A 15,525-nucleotide genomic window follows, 5' to 3' on the forward strand; every position below is an offset into this window, starting at 1 on the left:
AGATGTGAGATGGCGGTCGTCGGAGTGCTCACTAGATGGACGAACGGACAGACATACACACTGATGGACATGCGGACAGACAGACGGATGAATGGACAGACGGATGAACGGACAGACACACAGACAGACAGTCGGATGGACGGATGGACGCAGCCAGCGGATGATTCACTGTTTACCGATAATACCCTTCGAAGCCTCGCCCCACAATTTATCATTCCCTCCGTAGATATGCTGTGATTTGTGTTCTTAACGCTCACGCCTTGAAAAGACCCATGTCTCTTCTCACCATTGCTGGCTATATATAAAATGTCGACCATCTTTGGTACATATACGCATATCCGAGGCACATAACCACCCGTGGGTATGTGCCACACGTTTGACGAAAATGTTTTGGCGACGTAAGCGACGGGATTGCGGCATTATTCATGTCACGACAAGCGACTCATAATAGGGAGACCCTCTCACCTTCCCATACTAACTTTAGTGTACCCCAAGTTAAGGAGGTGATCACGAGATGATCGAGACGAAGGCAACTAGATAGATAGATAGATAGATAGATAGATAGATAGATAGATAGATAGATAGATAGATAGATAGATAGATAGATAGATAGATAGATAGATAGATAGATAGATAGATAGATAGATAGATAGATAGATAGATAGATAGATAGATAGATAGATAGATAGATAGATAGATAGATAGATAGATAGATAGATAGATAGATAGATAGATAGATAGATAGATAGATAGATAGATAGATAGATAGATAGATAGATAGATAGATAGATAGTAGATAGATAGATAGATAGAAGCGCCATGCAGAAAAAAAGAAATATGCAATTGGTAGTCTTTTCAAGATATAGAGAAATTTGCAAGGCGCCTCAATTCACATAGATAAAACAAGAAAAAACTCCACTTATCGTTTCAGTACTGGGGAACAAGTGCGCTGACAACATGTGACTAAAGAAAAGAAAATTTAACCTGCCTTACATTGTTTGTCAGAATTTGACTGGTTGGTTGCTTGATCGATCGGTCGGTTGGTCGGTCCTTATCAAAGTGGTGCGGCGCACCACGGGGGATCGGCCATGAAACGAGAGTCGGCTGTATACCACACTTCTGTACCCCCCCCCCCCTTTTTTTTTGAGCCATCACAGATGCGAATGCCCAGCTTTAGGAGAATCCTTGATTATCATATTTTTTTGCTTGTTTCGACTCAGTTGTGGGTGTTCTGAGTTTGAAATAGTTGTTGAAATGCGCCTTCATTGTAGTTATTTTTATTCGTAATAATACGAGAAATCACGACTCAATCCGACGCCAGCGCTCCATTATAATGCAACGACCGGTGGAGCATTTTGCAAGCAACGAAAAGTAAGGGTCAAGCCGGTGGCACACTGTTTCTTACATAGGCTCCTTGAAAAAGAATTAAAAATGCGCACTTAAGCATTCACAGGGACAACATACTGTGCTGCATCTTTCGCAACACCGTAATATTTCCTATCTGTGAAATAAATGTGAAGCGTGAACACGCAATAGCATTCTATCTCAAAATCGTGAAGGGTGCCTGTTTTTAAAGCTTTTTTTTATTGCGATTATATGAACACTCTCGGCTGAATTTTGCAACGTCGGCGTCATTTACCGTATGTGTTCACGTGCACCTTATATATATATATATATATATATATATATATATATATATATATATATATATATATATATATATATATATATATATATATATATATATATATATATATATATATATATATATATATATATATATATATAAACGCAAGAAAGAAACAATCACAGTTTCGCCGCTAGGGCGAAGCGATGAATGCGATTGCAAAAACTTGGAATGTGACGCTGAGAAAGGCAAGCAGATCGAAACGGCCGCACTTTAACAACTGAGGCGCTTATTCGCGTTCATCTGTACCTCATAGTACGTTTTGTGCGTCATTTGTGCGCGAGAAACGTGGGGAACGTTGTGATCTGCTTTCCATTCTTGAGGTGACTTTCCAATTTGTTGCTATCGCGTTCATCGCATCGCCTTTGCGGCAAAGCTGCGTCTTTCTTTTATGTTAGCGACTTCAACGAGCCATTCGCTGTGAAGGAGTGGTTCACGCCTACAAGAAAGGTTTTCAGTTTGGATCTTCAAGAATGTTCTTGCACTGACATTCAGGGGATCCGTTTCACAAGTTGTACCTGAGCCGGAATATTAAGACGATTAACCCCTATTAGCGTGTTAAATATGTACCTGCAAGGGCCGGCCCACCTAATGCATACCGAGGTAGAAGTATCACCTGTCTAAACTCGCGGCTGCTTCTGCGCATAGCTGATAGGTGGAGTGAACAAACGGACGGTGAGTTAAGGCAAGATTTATGTACAGCATAAACAGAGGTGTTACATATCCGGCACTGGGGCCGACAGCTTAGAAAAACTCGAAGAGCCTAGAAGTCTTCGGACGCTCTGGTGCTATCATCTGCTCTGACGCTATCGTCGGAGGCTCGTAGTCGCGCCACTTCGTTCTTCTCTAGGCCCTTGGGATCCCTAACGTCCGCAGCCTCCGATCAGGAACGCCGTTGGCCCTTGCGTCAGCCTGGCTCACTCGCTGGTGTTGACCCTGGTTGCGTTTGCAGAAGCAATTAAGTTCGATTGTGACTCCAAGGCATAACACTACCTAGATTTTGGTGGTTAGCTTATTAAGGCCTCCTTACATGCAGTATCGCAAAATTTGCCGCAAAGATTATTTCTTGTGGAGCGTCCCTAATTTGCCAGTGAATACCTTCCCATGTGCGTATTGCCGGGAGTGAAGTGGCCGATCATCCGCTTCAAGATGTGCCCACAATTGTGACTGCCAAGAAATTTCATGCCAGTTTGACAACACTCGCCTTTTGATCGGCGGACATTTTTTAAAGAAGTACCCCGACCAGCGTGGCGCGAGCAAATTCTTCTCTTCTCATATTTGTGGTCACGTATTGCTTCGCCATGGCATAGCCTTCTTATATGAGCAAAGAGTTGGCTCTGCATCAGTGTGTGAATGATGATATCCTTTCGGACGTGGAACAGTCCGTTATGCACCTCCTCGGGCTCATCGAAGAATATGTGTGGGAAAGTTCAATTTGCAGACATGGGTCAAATGCTTATTTGTACTTTATGACAATCTTTTTTTTTTGCCTGCTACTTCATAAAGACTTAGAACGTGTCTCCTTTGGTTGGTTATTAGAGCCAACTTTAATATGTAGGTAACTTTCTTCACGGAACTTTCGGAAGAGCAGATCGAATGTCATATGCGATTTTCTCTATCCTCACGTCTGTATGTACACTCAAAACTCTGTAACCTGTATTGTCACTTTTAGATGCGAGTAAATTATAAAATAAAGGTTAAACGTTCTTCATTTTGACGTTTTTGCTATCTTTTGGATGTGCAACGCGTACAAAACCGTAAGTTCAAGCAATCCATAAGTTACCAAGACAATTTGCACAATGTAGCCATTAGGTGAAAACCTATAAACAACGTCGTGTCCTATCTTTACTCGCACGGAAAGTAGATTAATCGAAGTGATTTCTTTACGATAATATTTAACACAAAGTTTGTATCGTGAAGTGTCAAAATGACACTATCATTATGAGAAGTAAATTCGAATCAACCTTAAAGAGATTTAGGTGGTCGTAAAAGAACGTCGGATAGTAAAGAATACCGGAACCCTAAAGTATGGTATCCCTAATAATCGCAAGGTGGTTTTGGTACATTAGGGCTTAATGATTTCATATTACATTAAAGAGCACCAACAAGCACACTGGTGTTATTGAATTTGATGCCCTTCGATATGCGATCTTCGTATTCTGGAGTCAAACACGCACTTTCTTCTTATATAGTGCGATGCCGTAGCCACTACACTATACCATGGCACTTGCGTTGTCCACAAGGTGAATGACAAAGATGGTAAAACTGCTCCTTGTTTTAACAGGAAAGTGTTTTACGCAGGGATACACCAAGGCTTGAGTGATGTATTTCCGTCACAGAAATGAGTTCAAATATTACACATGATAAAAAAATGTAGACGAACACATGACCCCTCGGTTAACAACAACCGATGCCGGGCACGCTAACCACTGCGCCGGGCTCACATACTTCTTATTTAAAAGTGCTGTTTCCTACGTGAACTGACTTAGCAACATGTTGCAACTGGTAAAAAACTTACCGGGCCTCTTAAGAATTCTCCTCAGACGAGTCGAAGACAGACGAAAGCCATCAATTTTTTTTGCTTCTCATTAGATAATTGATGCTCCCCATCACCCCCGAATCTCTCTAAGCTTTAGATGGTTTTGCAATACCTCTAATATCAGAGACTTTATGAGCTTTCTGCGCGCTACCTGCTTCTGCATTGCCTCCGAGATCAGTTCTTCTTCGACCATGTGAAGATTTTGTGTGATGATATGATCACATAGCGTCATGTTGTCTGAGGTCATAGTAATGGTGTAACTATGTCATAACGAAGTCACAAATTTCGGTGACCTGTTGCACGTTCCGCTGTAGATCTTGAGTCCGTTACTATAAATCGCAGTAAAGTTGCTCAAGTTTCTAATTGGAATTTTGTATGCACACTTCTTTTTATTTCCTACATTTTTTATTGCGGAATCTCCCTTTTGGAGAGTATGCAAGATGGCAAACCAGAAGCGTGTCTGATTGGCCATCCTGCTTTTTCGTCATTTTCGTCCATCTCCTTGGTGCTGGTGCTCTGTTTTGTAACGATGACGCCATAATAACGTAATCAAGCTGTAATTACTGACCACGGGACTTTTTCTGTCAGCTGTGATGGTGCCGCTAGCACAAAGGGTGATTTTCGCAATTGGTGAAGAATTCTTGCTTTAGAACTGGTGTTTCTAAACTGAATAAACTCCTACGAGAGAGCATTTCAGTTTTTCTACTCCGTTTCTACGCAAGAACAAGTTCGCCGTCTTTATACCACAGGACCCACTCAAGATTGGGCTCACTCGCAATGAGTTCAGATTGTGTCACCCAGAATGGAGCCGGCTGAGAAGAGGCCGACGAGAGCTTCAGTAAATTTTGGTGATGGCGTAGAGATGGACAGAGGGGGCAGACAATTAGGATGCCGCATCGCGACTTCTGCAGCAGCTAGCGAGTGGACTGGTGGAGGAGGCTGACTGTATGGGACGGGCTCGAATGAAAGCAAGCGAAGGAAGAGGATTGCGGTGTGATTAAGTGGGCGTGTCTGAGCAATCGCAGTACTTACCCGGCAAGCGTTGCTGGGAATGTGAAGGAGTCATTAATTACGACCAGACGAACCTCATAAGAAGGCTGGTCGAAAATGCCCCCGTCTCCTAACCTCTTAATCTCAACGTGTTCCTTTCTCGCTCACTGTCTTGTCGTCCGCTATCTCGTTAGCCTGCAGGAGTACCACCTGTCTGAAACAGAGAGCGGAGGTGTCAAAATAATTATGTTGTACTCCAAAGATGGATACTAGCAAAATTGCTGACACAATTTTTTTTAATTTTTTCGCAGCTCTTTCTTGGCATTGCATTATTGGATGTTCACTGGCTGGGGTGGTGACGTGACTGGTGTAACAGCAACAGCTTTCTTTTCAACCAACGTTCACTATGCTATAAATAAGCCCGTGTGGATTAGATGATAATAAATAAAATACATGTTGCTCAGCAAGAAAGCTATAAGAAGAGCACCTTCTGATATTTTTGGTGCTCTTAGCAAAATACTTTTATGAATAAAGCTACCAATAAAGATCATGTGTTTTAAGTGTTCTGCAGTTTGAGTAAAATATATATGCTTATCTTTGGCCTAAGAAAGCTCAGCTGACCAAATTAACACTGACGCCAACTGTCCTCATTTTGTATTTGTCGCCACATATTCAAAAGTAAATCACTCACTGCTTCACTAATTCTGTACAGTGCAAGAACGAGGAAGATAGGTTGGGCAGCTACTTTTGTAATGATGCTAGTAAGTGTTTTAATTGAGTTCACGCGTGCATTATATAAAAGGTATAAAAGAAGAACGAGATTACAAGCTTTGTAACCAAGGAAGAAAAAATTGAGAAAACGAGCAGTTCATCACTCGATGGCCAGAACCAGGAGTCTACCGTATGAACACTTCTTGGAAGGAGAAAAAATTGTGTCTTTTTCGGGAATAACATAATCTCGTCAGGTTGTTGGGAATCAAGGCACATTAGGATGTCCGCCGAGGTGGAGCAGTGGTTAAGGTGTTCGGCTGCTGATCCGAAGGTCATGGTTTTGATCCCGGCTGGTGCGGTAACATTTCCATGGAGACGTCATAGTAGAAGAGCATGTGCTGTGTAATGTCAGCGAATGTTAAAGAACACCAGATGATCGAAATTTCCGGAGCCCTCCCCTACGCTGTCCCTCATAATCATATCGTGGTTTTGGGGCGTAAAACCACAAATAATATAATTGTTGTTATGGGACAAGAAAAAAAACATGCATCAATTTAATTATCCAGAAGAAACCCCCCTCTGTTATGGATCGATTAAAGTTGATGGTCCTTCTGTCTGTCTGTCTGTCTGTCTGTCTGTCTGTCTGTCTGTCTGTCTGTCTGTCTGTCTGTCTGTCTGTCTGTCTGTCTGTGTGTCTGTCTGTGTGTGTGTCTGTGTGTCTGTGTGTGTGTCTGTCTGTCTGTCTGTCTGTCTGTCTGTCTGTCTGTCTGTCTGTGTTTCTGTCTGTATGTCTGTTATGAATTGCACTCATTTTCTTAAGGTAACTCGTATCTCGTATTCAATCTTTTCCTTTTGAAGTACTGGGTGCACATGATAATAGTGACACGCATACCGCTTTGCGACGTTAATAGAGTCGTTGCAAAGCACACTTGCCTGTGTCCATGCTTGTCAAGAGCGCGGAAAATTCTAATAAAAGTTTTATAAACAGTTTGGCATCTCTGTTTGAAATTATTGAAGACTCCTTCTTACGAAGCACCAGATGATTACATACGACAATGTAAAAGGGAACGCTTTCTGGGACCACATCAAGGAGTTTCAGAGACATACTAGAAGCTCCTTGAACCACATACACATCGTTAAAATGAGGAGGCTACGTACTGTCAGCGTCAAAAAAAAATACCCTGGAGCAGCAAGCCTTCGCATATGCCTGGCCATGGTGTGCATCCTGTTTGGTAGCTCTGTGCATATATGCGTGCCTGTCCTTGGTGATAAGTGGACGGCGTGCACTATACCATCTCGAAGGCATGCCGCTGTTCGGTTATCACTTGACGCAGATAGTGCATGAGGATTTGATTGATATGTCCCTTATCACTACACATCAGACGCTGGCGAAATTCCGCAAACAGTCAAAGAAATGTTTCCTTGACGGTGACGCTCGTGAATTTTCGTAAACAATAATTACTCATTAAGAGCTTCATTTAGTTAACGTTTATATTTTTCTTTATTCTTTCTTTGTAATTTGTGCATTGCAATGCTATTATAAATTGTGTCGATATGTCTGTAAGTCTGTTTTCCTACCATTCCGTCTATATTATTGTGTATGTGATATATCTCGTACTAAGTTACAGCCGCACTTCTTTTTTTTATTCAATTCCGCCACTGTCTACATGTAATTTCTACTGTTTATGCGTGCTAGTACTTTGGTTAATTATTCACCACACGCACGTGACACACGGGATTATTCTGTGCAGTGAGTGCGTGTATGGTGCTGTAGGCCTAGTCAGGTGATGTTCCTTCTAACGTCACCTTTTGCCATCAGCACCATGACAATCTGGCATTGTTGCACAAATGAAGGAATAAAAAAAACGCAGGGTTTAACTTCTCAAAGTCACCATACGATTATGAGAGACGCCGTGGTGGAGGACTCCAGAAATTTAGACCACCTGGGGTCCTAGCGCACGAGGATCCAACACGAGAATGGAGGAAGCTGAATTGTTTCCTGTGAGATTGTAACCTCGAGCCTTGAATAGCTATTTTAGGTCATCAAAGATCACAGTTTAGCAATGCAGGCTGGCTTTGTAGACTGGCTTTGCAGGCTGGCGTTGATGCTTGTTCCAGGCATCAACGAGCTTGACCTCCGTGTTTTGTCATTGAAGTTTATTGGCAAGCTTCTTTTCCTTCATGCTCATCACTAGGTGGCCATTTTTCTTGTAGCTAATATAAAAAAATATTGTTTCTCCATCAATTATATTTTTCCCCGCTCTGCTTTTTACGACGATGTAAACTGCGACAAGTTATGGTATTTTTGGCTCCTGTTATCTGAATCCACTATAAGTCACATGGCACTATAGTTAACCTAAAATGCAGTTAGATGAGTACCGTATATACTGTACATAGCACTATATAAGCTCCAGGCACGTTCCAACAATGAAACCGGCGATGTCAAGTCACGGGGACGCAATATGAGTTCTCGTATGAAGTGACACTAAACGTTGCATGATCAGGACAAATTATGATCATGAAGTCAGCCTAAAAGGTTCTGTCATTAACTTCCAAGAGTGCCCCTTTTTTCGAGTTGTTTTCTGACTAGACTTGCAAGTATTCTGCCTAGCTGCTCCTTTATGTATATTTTTTTCACTGCTGCGAGATGCCTGTACACCAGATATATTTTAAAATTGAGTTTTACACATGCGCATGCGCATTGTCCCAGAGACTGTCATTATGCGTGTAGCATTATCCTGGTAAGGAGTAGCCAGTGCTACACGAAAGTTTAAACTTATGCTAGACCCCGTACATTTTTGTAATCCGCTATAAGTACTCTCAAACAAGCGTATGTCACACTGCTACTGTTTCGCAAAAAGTTGCTTTTCGTCCAATGTGTTGCTTTCCTTCCGCTTAACTATGTGCACGCATTTGAATTAAGTTCTAGCCCCATTGTTTTCAGGTGAATGCATCTTGCAGGATGTTAACCCATTAAAATGATATATGTACTATACCCCAATGTGAACAGTGAATCTACACAACAGAAAAAGAGTTCATTCACAAGCGACTCCGTAGGCTCTCTGCAAGCGTTTGCCTTGATTCTGGCAACAGCTTCAGAATGGTCCATAACAACTGTAAGAGGCACGATGCACTTTACCTACTTGAAACTCCTATTTTGATTTGACTCCTAAAAGAACTCGCAGCCGGAGTTGTGAGCTTACTGGCCTGAGAGATGATTACCTCCGTGGTAAAGCCCGTTTCGATCAATATTATAGTCCATTAAATCTCCACAAGTTGGTGGACAAGGAGATCGATAGGACCTGACATGAAAAATGACTGCGCTCAAAACTTTATTCTTCGGTTTTATGTATTATGTTTTTATCTACACTGTTTTTCAGTCCTCCTTCTCAATTTAGCAAAGTGAAAACGCCCAGATAAGCCGAACTTAGTCATCTAGGAAGAAATATTGTTCTTTGACACGACTCAGGCAATTCGTGTAATGGTTCGTAGCAGTGTTATCACGCTGCTGTGTTTAGATAGCGGCTTCGTAAAGAAACCCGAGTTCTCGTGTTTGTTTGCAGACAGGAATAGGCTTCGTTCAAACTTTGCCTCGGCCGCCTAATACCTGCCACAATCAATAACGATTGTGCAGGTGCATGCATTTTGATGCTGATGACAACCAGAACACAACGGGGGTATGGATGACGAGCAATGTGAATCTAATGAAACTCGCCCAGATATTCGTGAGTGCTATGCGCGTTTATAGTTTCTATTCGGCTTCATGGTAAAGAGCGTGTTTTTCAAGTTGTTTAGTACTGCCAACAACCTTTTGGTCGCCGAAGTAGGAGTGTTTATAGTGAAGATAACGTTTTATTTGTTACATGTGAATGTCCTGCTACACTGACAAAAGAGCAATGAAATACATGCACGCCAACAAGAGTACTACAATTATTAATCAATTCCAAGTTACTGTGTGCAGATCGCAAAGCACAATTATCTTCTTTTATGTTTGCTGCCGAAGAATTCAAAATTTCCGATTCAGTATCTGAATTCATTGTGGCCATGATTGGGGCTGTGGTGCGAAAATAGTAGTGTTAAAAAATGAAAAAAAATCAGTTGAACCAACCGCATCATGATTGTGAAGCAAGTCGTTGAGTGAGAAACTCGGGATTTATTTTGAACACACACAGAGCAAAAGGTAGTAAGAGAGGTCTGCGGCTCATCCATTGCAAGAATAATGAAGTTGCCACAGCTATCATGTCGTTTATGGCTAACAGCACCTCGTTCTATTCTTAGTACCTACGCTGTTGCCTTCCAACAGACTACTGAAATATATTGTATGCAAGAACTTAGATTGCCTCAAGTACGGTGTGTTTTCCCTACCTCTATCTGCGTCTCTATTGACTACTGTAGGTACCACCATGCACTAGCAAACGTAATTGAAGGGTGCTATCTTCACGTATGCTTTGTTATCCATTCAAGAGAAAGCAGAAAAGGAACAACGCACTGCTGCGACGTCGCTCTGCCTTTTTTTAGTTTATGGTCTGGTATGTGCAAGTCTTTTCATTATGAATTGTTCCACTCGTACATTATTGCATACTCTTCGTTTAGGAAAGAAAAAACGAAGTTTTTACACGTGTATGAGCGCGCTTTTTCATGGCGTCACGACTCGTCATCGCTATATCACATTTCGCTATCACAATTCGACCAGCAAACTTAGATGCCCTTTTAGGTCAGTACCATCTCTCTAATACTTCCGAATAGGAGGCGCAGCTTGCCAGCTCTGACTCTGAGGTACAGCTTGAGTTCCTGGGTCACGTCCGACAGACGGCGGTAGCCGGTGGAGCCCTGGGCAGGGGGCCCAACCCATCAAACTTGTCCCCTACACTTATGAATAAAGTTCTCTCTCGTTGTTTGGTTCTTCATTATTCTTTAACAATATAACAATATCTCGTTTTCCAACAGTGCATGTTCTGTCGCTGAATTGTGTTTCTTTTTTGTTTTTTCTTCACTGCAGCTAAATATTGTAAGAGTCGATTGACAACCAACCTTAAGCGCATTTCTAGCAGTAGAAGTAGAATCTTCAAGCTCGTAAAGCTCATTTTACCTGAATGAAACATAACACCGCCCTGTTGCGCCAACAGCAGCACTCAGCTACAGCTTATGTCGGACTTTGCAGCGATTGAGGGGGCACTTTTGCTATGATTAGAAAGGGATATTCTGTATACGTGCGCCGTCACTTAATCTCGTGGATCACAACACGGTATTCGAGCTTAAGGAGGTCCTCAGGCCAGTATATTCAGGTGTCTCATAAATTCTGGAAATCTCAAAACTTCGCTGATAGAATGTAGCAACCAACTGTTTCATAATGATGACAGGGGAACCAGAAAGTGCAGGTACTCATAGAAAGCAGTTTCTGTGAGCGGCCGTATTACGTTTTCTTTAAGCTCGCTTCTCCGGTAACTTTGGGCTGTTTTGTTTGCTCTCCAGTTTAGGTGCACTATGCATTTCAACTTTCGTGCGGTTTTTCTTTTTCTTGCTAAAGGTGACGCCTTAGTACCGTTTGCACAAGGCGTCTACAGTCTCTGTCACATCTAATGAGCAGATAATGCAGGATTAGGGACAATTGCTCACTGCAGCCCTTTTTGGATCCCAAGTGATCGGTGTACTCTATAGTGCCGTTCACAGGCGACGTGCTCCTTGCCAGGTTTCTTCGTAATTATGCTGAGGATCAGCAGTCATGCAGGATTGAATCAGACCCTGACTACGTGATAGCACTTAAGAAACATACACAAGTATTATAGTTTGCCTGTAAACGGGATTCCGGGCCATAGAATGTGTAGAATTCGTCTAACTCACGTTCAGTTGAAGGCCACATGACTATGTTTACCACAATTGTCATGCGTGTTAGCGTAAGCGGAGAGCTTATGTTGTTCGATAGTGCATATGAAGGCCTATGTCAGTTTAAACAGAGGCTGAAATTTTCGCGTAAAGAAAAACGCCTGAAATTGATTGCACTATTTTTCTCACATTCTTCCGCTAAAGAAAATGAGCGTTTCCCTACACGGGACGCTCAGCGCGAATGTGCGATGACTGATATGATAAAGCCAACATGCTCAACAACTACACGTCATTCTACACAAACAACACGATAGGCTTGTTGCAGTGATGGTACAGTCGGGTAAAGCAATAAGGCAACATGCAAGAGCATTTATCGCAAAAGAGAACTTGTGCAAAGATACCTTTCTTTTAAGCATTCTAGTTGTACAAAAAGAATTGTTCAGCACGCTTTCTGTGGTGCTTGATGGATGCCTGAAAGGCATGTGTAAGTTCACGAGAAGCGTGAAACACGATAGGTGCACTAGCAACGGCATGGGTTACGCACACATAGACCTCTGGTAACACTGACAAGAATAGAATAAATACATCATCAACAAATACAACTTCTGCACTACAAGTCGTATTACAAATTAGAACTTCTTGCTGGGTGAGTTGATGCATGTCTTATTGTAAGATACATTGCGCAAAGAACGAACAAACACAGAAAGAACGATGTAGACAGAAAAGAGCGCAAACTATAAGTAGTTATTGTTTGTTCTTGAATCTGCTTCCATAAACATGTTTAAATGTCACATTGAAAGGGTAAAACGTTAAAGAAAAAAGGCAAATGATTCAGGGTCACCTCACATCGAAGAAAACTTGCCGGAAAGCTGCTTTCCGTTCTGTACAGGTTAACGGACGGGTCGCTTAAAAGTCGTAATGAAACAAAAAAAAAAAGCTTGGAACACTCGCGCCCTACTGTGCCCTTGCTCATCCTGAGCTTCTTGATCCTTTTTGAGCAATATAAGGATAACTTGAGGCATTCAGATATGGGGACCATTTTTAATACTATTATTGAACACCTGTTGTGCCACTGTCCTCGATTTGCCTCAGACAGACAAGTACTTGCCAACGCAATGCGGAGACTGGATGATCGGCCTCTTTCTGTGCAGGCACTATTACAGCAGCGTCCACATCCCTCGACAGCCCACAAGGCAGTGAAAGCCCTATTGTGTTTCTTGAGAAAGACTGGTTTGTGTGAACGCCTCTGATTTGCGGTGAACGTCTACACGCTGCAGTGAAATTACTGTCAGTCTCTCCTTTATTTCCATTCTCTCCCCTCTTTCTCATCTTTCTTGTCCCCTTCCCTTATCCCCAGTGTAGCGTAGCCAACCGGATGTCTTTCTGGTTAACCTCCCTGCATTCTCCCTTTTGTTGCTTCCTTCCTTCCCCTAAATTGCGTGTGCACCTTCGCGCACACGCACACTTGCTCACACAGCTATACAACAGCTATACAACTCGCAGTTGATTGCATTTCGCTAGAACAGTGATGTAAGCCGCTGAAAAACAGCTGTCAATTCATGCGCACAATGTCGATGTGGCTGATGCAGACCATATTTAACAAGTGTTTTCGTATCAACTGCTTATTCACGTCTATAATGCCATCACACCTCACATGAAGATGTAGCATTATTCGATTACGCTATTTAGGAATTGTAAAGTTGCAATGTAGTCCCCAGGAACTTTGGCTGCATTTACACACCATTACTCGCGTGTCTCGAGAGGAACTCGCTAAAGGCTGTCGAGAGCCCTTGTTACGCAATATATAATCTAGGGGGAACTCCGTTGTAGACTCGCCAATGTTCATACGAATCCTCGAGTTGCAACGTTAGTCGTAATTCTGAGTTTCGGCTTGCTCCTATAGTCTTCTGTCAGTTTAGAGAATCGGCTTAATCTGTTGCAAAATGTGTCGCTCTAGTAACGAGATGTTCTGCAAATGGAAACTATAGGACACGCTTGCACAGTAACACATGAGGAACAGAGTGTTAGGGAATGAACGAAGAAGTATTCGTCATTTCGTGGGATTGCGACACCAGCGCCGCTTCTTCAGGCTCGTGGTAAGCGCTTCCTGGTAGCGGCCGTGGCAACCGGATTGAATGTGCCCCGCACCCGAGCGCGCTGCTCCAGCTTGAGAGCGGCGTCTGTTCGTGATAGAGAAATAGGAAGAGGGGGTCCATTGTGTGAGTCACGTGCAAATGAGCTCAGCATTCCCACGCGGCGTGCCCGTCTCTCCTTTCACGATTACGCCTTTGTCTAACGCTGCGTCCGCTTCTCTCTCTCCGCTTCAATGGTTTAGTCCCCCAAGGCAGTGTCAGTTTCGTCCCCGAGTCCACGTATACTGATGCGAAGACTGGCATGCTTCTCTTGGTGCGGCGTCAGAGTGGTTTGAGAGCCTTAAATCCACGAGCTCTATTACAATGAAATTCCTGTCGTGAGACTTGTTTTGTTAAGAACACGCCATCTCGTGGTGTATGCTTTTTAAATGCTTATAAAGGAAACCATTTATGTAAGAACAAGCGTTGGAAGTTTGAGGATAAGAACGTGTGCGAAAGCTGGTTAGGGCCTTTATGTCACTACCTACCCATCCCGTTTTTACTAACGTTACGAATAATATTAATAATAATAATAATAATAATAATAATAATAATAATAATAAACAAATTCTTTGCCAACCCCTTTTGTGGATATTAGGCGATGTATAATATTGCTGTTGTTGAACCCTTCTCCTTTCAATTTGTGTGATGGGTTAAGGTCTAAACTTCCGGCGTTCCAAGGTTGCTGGCTAGGAAAGAAGCTAGTCAAAGGAGTGTTCTAATTAGCACTGCTCAAGAGCACTATCTCAGAAAGAGATTAGCGACGACACAAAGCCAGTATATCAGCAATTGTTAATAGGCTGGTACATTTTAATAGATGTGGATAGACACGTGTTTGCTAACGAAAGAGGACCACGAAAGAGGTGTTTAAGAAGCGATGGTACTCAATATACCTAGGTACAGCCCTAAACTAAAGGACGGATTAGGGTTCGCGGATCATACAATCTATATTTCAAACTTGCAGAGTACCACATATTCACCCACACTTCTACTTACACTGCAAGCGAAACCTACTCGAGGGCTCGGACTATAATTACGCAGCCAACGCAGAAGTTACCTCACACTAAAAGTACATTTACACACAGTACACACATTCATGTACAGAGTAGATACATGAATATCTAAAACTATGCTTCCAGGAAGCTTGTCTGCTACGATGTCTTAACAGCAACAATGAATAAAAATCGTGGTACTCATAAAACATCTAGTCCTTTCGATATCATGCCGTCAATTAAAAATAAAAGTTTGTGCGATCACAACATCTTGGCAAATCGTGTAAGAACATTGAAGTTTTTCATAAGCTTTCAAATGTTGAGTTTTGATCCTTTTAAGCTTGTGCATGTAAAAATACATTGAAAGCACTTCAAGTGAACATTAATCAGTCATATCTTGAGGAAATTATGAGCAGAGTTTTTTTTTTCGGGCTGGGACAAGTATTGACAATACATGAGGCCGTCTGGTGTACGTGAACTTTTAACACATTAATATGTTGCAACGCGGAGTCCAAGAAGAGACAAAAGTTAAGTCAAATGCTGTACATAAATTCATTACGCAGCGGGTACATGCAAGTAACACCTTATTAGAAATGCTTTAGGTCTGTTTTAACTGATGAAAAGAAATGATATTTTAAGGGCTCATTATTC

The 15,525-nt window shown here is 42.2% G+C and overlaps 1 protein-coding gene across 1 annotated transcript in view; it reads left to right on the plus strand.

Annotated features, from left to right (window-relative positions):
• LOC142813907 (uncharacterized) overlaps positions 1-15,525 on the plus strand; it is a 116,949-nt gene that overhangs the window by 32,448 nt on the left and 68,976 nt on the right. The gene's annotated exons all lie outside the window — the stretch shown is intronic.

This window comes from Rhipicephalus microplus, chromosome 4 (assembly GCF_043290135.1).
Source record: "Rhipicephalus microplus isolate Deutch F79 chromosome 4, USDA_Rmic, whole genome shotgun sequence".
Lineage (NCBI taxonomy): Eukaryota > Metazoa > Arthropoda > Arachnida > Ixodida > Ixodidae > Rhipicephalus > Rhipicephalus microplus.